Below are 9,412 nucleotides of genomic sequence, written 5' to 3'. Positions count from 1 at the left end.
ATTTCTCTCATTCATGTTCCCAGGATGTAGTTCCCAAGGAATTCCCAGGATGCTCACCTGCACCTTTATCTTCTGGTATGTCCAAAACTTGAATGTCTGTCTTCTAGTACAACTGTTAGACAGCCAAATCCTCTCTCTGTTTTTCAAAGACATTCTGCTTGGCTTCTTACATTCTTTTTCCCACATAGCTGCAGAAATCAATGTCATGAAGGGGAAGCCAGCAGAATGTGGATGTTGTTTTCTGTCCCTTCTTTCTGGCTGGAATCCTAGATCCTCAAGTCTCTAATTTCTGCTTTTCCAGCCTCATGGGATGGTCAGAAGTTCTGCTGGGTTTTCTACCTCTTAGCAAGGCCATCTGCTTGGCCTTTTTCCTGGACCCCCAGCCTCTTGCTCCATGCTCAGAACTGGCAAATGCACGAAGGAAACAAAACAAAACAGAACAGAACAGAACACTGCAACATGTCTACTTGCCTCCAGAGCTATTTCCCTCCTCTTAGCACCTTGTACTTTCATGCCCTGGTTGCCGGACTTATTCTTTTGTTCAGCTTTTCTGTATGTCTTCAACAGAGGCTTTATCTCTTTCAAGATGCTCCATAATGCCCCATTATGAATCTTCATATCCCAGGTAAGACAACATCAAAACCACAAACAACAATTCAGCACTTTCAAGAAGCAATATATAGGAACAATAATAGTAAGAGATTTATAACTCACTTCACATGAGAGGCAAAATGGAAAAAAATAAATAAATGAGGATATGGTGAATCTAAATAACAATTAATCAAATAGAACTAATAGATATACATTTAATTCTATTTAATAATTATAGAAAATGTTTCCCTTCAAGTCTCTATGGGTTGTTTCCCAAAATTGTGTAGATGAGTGCAAGGAGAATCTCAATAAATCTTAAAAAGCAGTAACATTATAGGCCATATTCTCAGACTATATTGCAATAAAAGTAGAAATTTATAACAAAAATTGAAATAAAATTACAATCTGAAGTTCTGAATTCTTTTTTAACTCTAAGAGGAAATCTAGGCCAAAATTTCATAGCTGGAAAGTGAAAATAAGACTTTAGATCCAAAAACCTTTGGTATATGAAAAACTGGCGAGAAAAGAAACTATGATAGCCATAAATCTTTAATTTGTTCTGAAAGAAGAAATTAAATTAAAGTTATTAGCTATTCAGATTAATATTTTAAAAATAGCAAAATTTAATTTAAAAAAAAGGAAGAAATAAGAAAGGTCACATAAATTAATGAAATAAAAGAGAAAAACATTAGAAAGAATAAATACATTTTATAACTGATTCTTTGAGAAACTATAACAATAAAATAAAAACCCATTAGCCTAACTTTCAAACAAACAAAACTGGAAAAAGTACAAAAACACAAAATTAGAAATGAAGAGGACATAAATTACAAAAAATAAATGGCACTTGCATGAAAATACTATATTCTCGCACTTCTCTATTTCTCTTACTATTTTCTAATGGGTCAGTCTACCTGTTCAACCTTATAAATACATCTCAGATCTGATCACTTCTCCCCACTTTCTTGGTGCCTCTTTTCAGCCTCCACCATCTCACCTCTACCATTTCCTTATGCAGCCCACCTTGAATGACCTGCTTCTCAATCCTTTCTCCACAGCCAGAGGGATCTTTTTAAAATAATGGTTAAATCATGCCAGTTTCCCTCACAAATCTCAACCTTGGCTTCTCATGACTCCCAAAAGAAAGTGCAAAACCCATAAGATGCTCCATGGTCCTTCTGGCTACAGCTCTCTCCTACTTATGAGCATATTTCTCATTCAGTTTCTTTCCACTTGCTGTTCCCTTTTCTGTCCTCACTCCAGGTGTTAAAATAACTTACTCCCTTCTTTTTTCATTCAGGCCAGAGTTTACTGACTGCCCGACCTAAAATAGTAACTACTTTCTACCCCTATAATTCTCTATTCTCTTATCTAATTTATTTTTTCTTTAGTATTTATAATCACCTAACATATTATGTATTTAATTATTATCCTCTTCTTCTTACTAGAATATAAGTTCCAGAAGAGTAAGAAATTTGTCTGTTTTGATCACTGGTTTTTGCCCAGTATTTAGATTAATGCTTGGCACATATTAGTGCTTGATAACTATTTATTGAATAAATTAACAGATTACCTAATTAATAACTGGAAAGCTTCCAGAAAATCCACTGAAAAGCTTTTGCAAACAGAAAGGGAATTTGGCAAGGTCAATGGTTCGAAGTTAATATAGCAATAAGAAAAAAGACAAAATAGCTAAAAATAAGTTTAACAATATCTAGGACTCTACTGATGGACATGAAGACTTGAAAGAGTAGAGAAATATACCTTACTTTGGGATAAAAAGAATCAATGTTGTGAAGAAGCCTACTTTCCTTATTATTATATGTAATTAAAATGCCAGTAGGTATATTTTGGAGTAAATGGACAAAGTTTTTTTTAAAAAATTTACTGATAATCAGTTGAGAATAATTAGAAACATCCTGGAAAGAAAAAGAATAGTGAGCTAGAACCAGGTTTATCAGATATTAAACTTGAAGTTAAGCTGTCATAACCTAAAGGATAGAAGACTGGTAAAGAAATGGAGAATTGTGGATTAGCTTCAAGAAATAGGATATAGACCTAGATTCATGTAGAGATTTAATAGATGATGATGGTAGCATTTCAGATCAGTGAGGAAACTCAATAAAGGAAACAGTTTCTAACAATTTAAAGTTTAGAAAGATAGTAAGTTTGTGACTTACCTCATTCCTGTACTGAAATAAATTTCAGATGGATCCAAGATTTAAATGAAATTCAGAAATCACCAAAAGAAAGCATAGGAAATTTTTTATGAGCATAGAAGTCATCTCTGTGTATCACAAAACAACCAGGGAGGGAAAATATGGATGATGCATTGACTGACTATTTACAAATTTCAAACTTTTATATTACAAGAATTACCATAAACAAAGTCAAAGAAAAATGAAAAAAATGGGAAAAATTATTTGCAACACATATGGCAAACAAAAGCTAATTTTTCTTGCTTTCACACAGAACTGAAAAAAAATAACGATCCTATATAAAATGGGCAAAGTGCTTCTGTAGCCATTTCATCAAAAAAAAAAAAAAAAAAGAGAAATACTAATATCCAGCAAGCACATGAAAAGATTCTTTTCATTCCTGATTTTTAAATGCTAATTAAGATAGTGTGATGTACATTTAAAAATTACATATAGTTTTAGAGAGTAGTTAGAAAAATCACTCAAAATCTTTAAAAATAGAGCCCAATTAATAAATAATAGTATGTTTGCTACATGCTACAACATGGACGAACCTTGAAAACAGAAAGCTAAATGAAATGTATTATTCCATTTATATGGGACATCCAGAACAGGCAAGTCTATACAGAAAGTAGATTAGTGATTGTCAGGAGCTGAGGAAGAGTAGAGGAAGTGAGAGATGATGGCTAGGGGTATGAGGTTTCTTTTGCAGGCAAGAAAAATGTTCTAAAATTGTGATGATGGATGCATTCTGTAAACATACTAAAAACACACTAAAAACCATTGAATTTTCTACTTTAAACAGATGAGTTATATATGTGAATTCTATCTCAATAAAACTGGATAAAAAAACATACCACCAAAAATAAATAACAGCGTATCGATGTAGTGGAATATTAGGCTGGCAATAAAAGGTGTGGGAAATGCATTGTTGAGGAAAAACAACAAAAGGTTGTTAATAAAAAAAAAAGCACAGGGTAGCTTTCTTTCCAGCCAGCTGTGAGCCATGGGTATCTCCTGGGACAACTGGCACACACAAGACTAAGGGCAAAAGAAAGTCCTACCATCAGAAGCAGAAGTTTGAGTGGGGATGCCCTGCTGCACTCAGATTGGGCACTGCCCCCCCCCCCACACACACAGTCTGAGTCTGGGGAGGCAACAAGAATTACTGTGCCTGGAGGCTGGATGTGGAAGCTGGATGTGGGGCACTCCTTCTGGGACTCCCAGTGTTGTATGTGCAAAACAAATATCTCTGATGTTGTCTACAACGCATCCATCAATGGACTGCTTCACGAAGACCCTGTGAAGAACTCTCATGCTCCTTGACAGCATACCACCCCAACCATGCGCTACCCGGGGGCCCCAAGGAGGCCAAGCTGACTCCTGAGGAGGAAGAGATTTTATTTTATTATTTATTTATTTATTTATTTTATGTCTTGTGTATGGTTGGAATTTTTCTTTTTTTTTTTATTATGTTATATTAATCACCATACAGCACATCATTAGTTTTAGATGAAGTGTTCCATGATTCATTGTTTGTGCATAACACCCAGTGCTCCATTCAGTACGTGCCCTCTTTAATACCCATCACCAGGCTAACCCATCCCACCACCCCCCTCCCCTCTAGAACCCTCAGTTTGTTTCTCAGAGTCCATAGTCTCTCATGGTTCGTCTCCCCCTCTGATTTCCACCCCTTCATTCTTCCCTGAAGAAGAGATTTTAAACAGAAAATGATAGAAGAAATGAAGAAATATGATGAAAGGCCAAAGAATGCCTAAATCAGCATCTTCTGGAGGAGAAGTTCCAGCCAGGTAAGCTTCTTGCGTGCATCACAAGAAGACCAGGCCAGTGTGGGAGGCAGATGGCCATGTGCTAGAGGGCAGAGAGCTGGAGTTCTTGCTGGGGAAAATCAAAGCCGGGAAAGCAAACAAATCCTCCTCCCTCCCATCTCTGCTCATGTAATAAAGGTGTTTATTGTTAAAAAAGAAAAAGGCAGGGGGTAGTGCATGTGGCAGAACAGTTTGCATATAGGAGTCCTTTTTTTTTTTTTTTGTAACAAAAATAAGCAAACCTAGGCTTATTCATGCATAGATAATTTCTGGAAACAAACACAAGAAATTGTTAACAATGTTTGCTTCTGGAGACCAGACTGACTTTTAACAATGGAGGAATATATTCTTCTTACTCTGTATTCCTCTATACCATTTGAAATTTTTTATGAACATGTACTTACTTTTTTGATTAATTTTTTCAAATTATCTTTTTTTTAAAGATTTTATTTATTTATTCATGACAGACAGAGAGAGAGAGAGAGAGAGGCAGAGGGAGAAGCAGGCTCCCCGCAGAGCAGGGAGCCCGATGTGGGACTCGATCCCGGGACCCTGGGATCATGACCTGAGCCGAAGGCAGACGCTTAACCATCTGAGCCACCCAGGCGCCCCAATTTTTTCAAATTATCTTAAAATTATAGGGCAATGCTAACATTCACATTTGCTCTAATATTAATTGGTCATTTGTTTCCTCCATCATTATTCTTTCTCTAGGAAGAAATTTCAGTGCACCTCATGTCTGTGAAAGAAGCCTGACTTAAAAATTAAAAGGTTAGATGTCAATGGAAAGAAATACTTAAAATCACAGATTAAGGCTTAAATGTAAGACCTGAAACCATGAAACTCTTAGAAGAAAACAGGAAAAAAGCTCCTCAACACAGGCCTTGGCAATGATTTTTTGGGATATGATACCTCAAGCACAAGCGGCAAAATAAAAAATAAACAAGTGGGACTACATCAAATTAAAAAAGCTTCTGCCCTGCAAAAGCCATCGTCAACAAAGTGCAAAAACAATCTATGGAATGGGAAAAATATTTGCAAACTGTATAACTGATAAGGGGTTAATATCCAAAATATAGAAAGAACTCCTACAACTCAATGGAAAAAAATCAAATAATTCAATTTAAAAGTGGGCAAAAGTCCTGAATAGACATTTCTCCAAAGAAGATATAAGAAAAGCTAACAGGTACCAGGAAAGATGCTCAACATCACTGGTCATTAGGGAAATGCAAATCAAAAGCACAACAAGATATCCCCTTAAGCCTGTTCGGTTGGTCACTGTGAAAAAGACAAGAAATAAATGCTGGCAAGGATGTGGAGAAAAGGGAACCCTTTTGCACTGTTGATGGGATTGTAAACTGGTACAGTTACTATGAAAAACAGAATGGAGGATGCTCAAAAAATTAGAAATAGGACTGCCATATGATCTGGTAATTCTACTTCTGGGCATATGTCCAAAGGAAATGAAAACACTAACTTGAAAAACTATCTGCACCCCCATGTTTATAGTAGCATTATTTGCAGTAGCTAAGACATGGAAACAACCTAAGTGTCCACTGACAGATGAATGCATAAAGAAGCTGTGGTATCAGTATATTTATATATATATAAAATTCAGCCATAAAAAATGACAAAATTCTGCCATTTGCAGCAACATGGATGGACATCAAGGGCATTAACGCTTAATGAAATAGGTCAGAAAGAGAAACAAATATCGTATGATCTTATTTACATGTGGAATTTATAAGCAAACAAACACAAACAAAAAGCCAAACTCCTAGAAAAAGAGATCAGATTTGTGTTTACCAGAGACAGGGAGTAAGGGGAGGGGAATTGGAGGAAGGTGGTCAAAAGGTACAAACTTCCAGTTATAAGATACGTTAAGTGCTAGGGTTGGAAGGTAGAGCATGATGAATATGGTTAACAGCTATATGACATACGAATGTGAAAGTTACAAGGAGAGTCAATTCTGAGTTCTCATCACAAGGAAAAAAAATTTTTCCTTTTTTTTTTTTTTGCTTTTTCTTTTAATTGTATTTGTATGAGGTGATAAATGCTAACTCAATTATTATAGTAATCATGTCATAGTATATGTAAGTCACTCCATTATGCTGTACGCCTTAAACGTATACAGTGGGGTGTGTCTATTATATCTCAAAGCTGGAAAAAATGCAAATTAAAAAAAGTTGTGAGGGAAGAGAATGAGATCTGCTGCTCTTGTTCAAGTGTACACATATTGCCAGGTGGTTTTCAAAAGACTGGGTGTTCGCTGGGGCTTGTCCACTATTGTTATGCAGAAAAGCACCTTCCAAGAGCTGAACATGAGCGGGTAAGGTCTTTCATGGACTGAAGGTCCAGTAAAGATTGCTCTTGTTTTTATTAGAGGCATTAGCTATGAGAGAAAGTTTTTCGCTTATTCATTTGTTCATTTATTCCATCAATATATATTGAGTGCTTGCTCATGCAACATGCTGGACCAGGCACTGGGTATGTAGTGGTGAATAATAATAATCATATTTACTTTTATTGAGCTATTAACCATAGCGTGGTACTGAGCACTTAATAATAATAATCCTCACAATAATCCTGGGATGTGGATACTATTATACTTTTTAACAGAAGAGGAAACTAGGGCTTGAGAGATTGAGTAGGTTGCTTAACATTACATAGCTAATAAGCGGTGACCTTGGGGTTTGAACTGAGGGACTCTGATTCCAGACCATTTACTTCTAAACATTATGTACTGTCTTTAAAAGCACCAGTAATCTCTGCGGGAGAAGGGAATCCTGCCATTCTATCATTCCTGCATGACAGGCAAGAATAGTTACCAATATTACTAGCAAGGGGGGAACAAGACAGATATTTTTCTTGTACTCATTCAATTAGTCAACAGGTTTTTTTTTTTTTTAAATTATTTACCATATTCTTGGTACTGCTCTAAATCCTGAGGCCATAACAGTGAAAAAGATTGGTAAGATCTCTGCCCACAAGGCATTTGCATTCTAGTAGGGAAGAAAGTCTAAACAAATAAAATGCAAAAAATATTCAACCAGCAAATTGAGGTGAGAGAAATTGATTACAAGAGTAGAGTAAAATCGAGGGAACTGCTTGTGATTAAAAGTCAGAGAGAGACTCTGAGTAAGGGACCGTGGCCAAGATAGTAACATGCACTCAAACCCATTTCCTTTCCCTTCTGGGCACAGAGCTAAACAACATCTCCCAGGCTCTTTTATACATTCATGGAGCCGGGGGCATTTGGGCAAGATTGGCAAACTCTTCTTTGAGACCTGGTGTTACACCTCTGCTGTGATGCTCCACACATGCATCCTTCATCTTCCTGCTGGGCACAGCCAATCCAGGGAAGGAATCTGAGGCTTTAGAAAGTGATGAAGCCACTCTACCGAAAAGGGCCCCCGACTCCTCATTAGGAAGTCTGGCCCTAGAAACCAGCTGATTAGACTGTGTCATGACTGAGGGATGAACCTTTTTTTGAATAAGCCACAGAGACTTGGGGTTGTTATGGCAATAAGCACATCCTGACATATAAAATGCTACTGAAGCTAAGTCTTGAGGGATGAGAAGGTTGTAGTGCGGCAGAGAGTGTTGCAGAGGAAGGCAACCACGTGTGCAAAGGGTCTGAGGCAGGGAAGGCACTGCTGCATACAACAGTCTGAAAGATGCCAGTGTGCCTGCAACTTCAGTGCGTGGGGGTGTTGAATTGGGGAGGGAAGCCTGTAGCCCAACCAGGCAGGTCTTTGTAGACCAGGGTATGAGTGAGAACTTGATTCTCAATGCAATGAAAAGCCATCAATGTGTTTCAACCAAAGGAGTGTCATGATTCAAGTGATAAAAATAATACCCTGGGGGCGCCTGGGTGGCTTAGTCTGTTAAGCCTCCAACTCTTGGTTTCAGCTCAGGTCCTAATCTCAGGGTCCTAGGATTGAGTCCCAAGTCGGGCTCCCCGCTAAATGGGGAGCCTGCTTGTCCCTCTCCCTCCCCCTTTGCTCCTTTCCCCTCTACATCTTCACCCCCTGCCCCCCCCTCACGTGTATGTGCACTCTCTCTGTCTCTCAAATAAATAAATAAAATCTTTTTTTAAAACATAGCCTGAATTTTTAGTGTAGAGTGAATTAGAAGGGGCAAGACTACCTCCAGGAACAGGATGGGCTCCATCTGTTGTGAGGCCCAGTGCAAAATGAAAATATGACGCCTTTGATCAAAAATTACTTAAAATTTCAAGGCTGCAACAGCAGAGCATTAAACAAAACACAGGTCATTGCAGCAGGAATGAAGGGGATTGGGTATTCTCTCCAGGTGACATGAGACCAGAAGAAGCAGCAGTTACCCCGATGAATGACAGTGTGGAAATGGCAGTGGCAGATGGTGAAGCCATCTACACCACTTAGAAGTAAGGAACAACCTCCATGTGAAAGGGGTTGCAGGGAAAGCCAACCCCAGGATGAGACCCCAGAGGTTAATGAAAGCAAGGGGATGCAAAGGCTTTCGCGGAAGGGATTCAGGATGTAGGTCTGTTTACTGATCAAAGCATGGGAACTTCAGAGGGCACAGTGTGTTGGTGATGAGGGTGCCTGACCGAGATGACTAATGTGGGATGAGACTCAGTTCCCGTGACCTTTCTTGACGGTTTATCAGGGATGAGTATGGTGATGAGAACAGCAGAGAAGATGTCCTCTCAGACTACTCTCAGTTCTGTTCCCAATTAGATCCCAAGAAAGTGGTTTATAATACTAAGCAGAGGAAACACTCTATCTGGGAGGAGGGGGTCTGATTATT

The 9,412-nt window shown here is 38.0% G+C and overlaps 1 pseudogene; it reads left to right on the top strand.

Annotated features, from left to right (window-relative positions):
• The first annotated feature begins 3,795 nt into the window (after positions 1-3,795).
• LOC118025423 lies at positions 3,796-9,024 on the top strand (annotated as a pseudogene).
• The last annotated feature ends 388 nt before the right edge of the window (positions 9,025-9,412 follow it).

This window comes from Mirounga leonina, unplaced genomic scaffold (assembly GCF_011800145.1).
Source record: "Mirounga leonina isolate KUSES-001 unplaced genomic scaffold, KU_Mleo_1.0 Mir_201, whole genome shotgun sequence".
NCBI classification, from domain to species: Eukaryota; Metazoa; Chordata; class Mammalia; order Carnivora; family Phocidae; genus Mirounga; species Mirounga leonina.
This window is presented reverse-complemented; position numbering and strand designations above follow the sequence as displayed.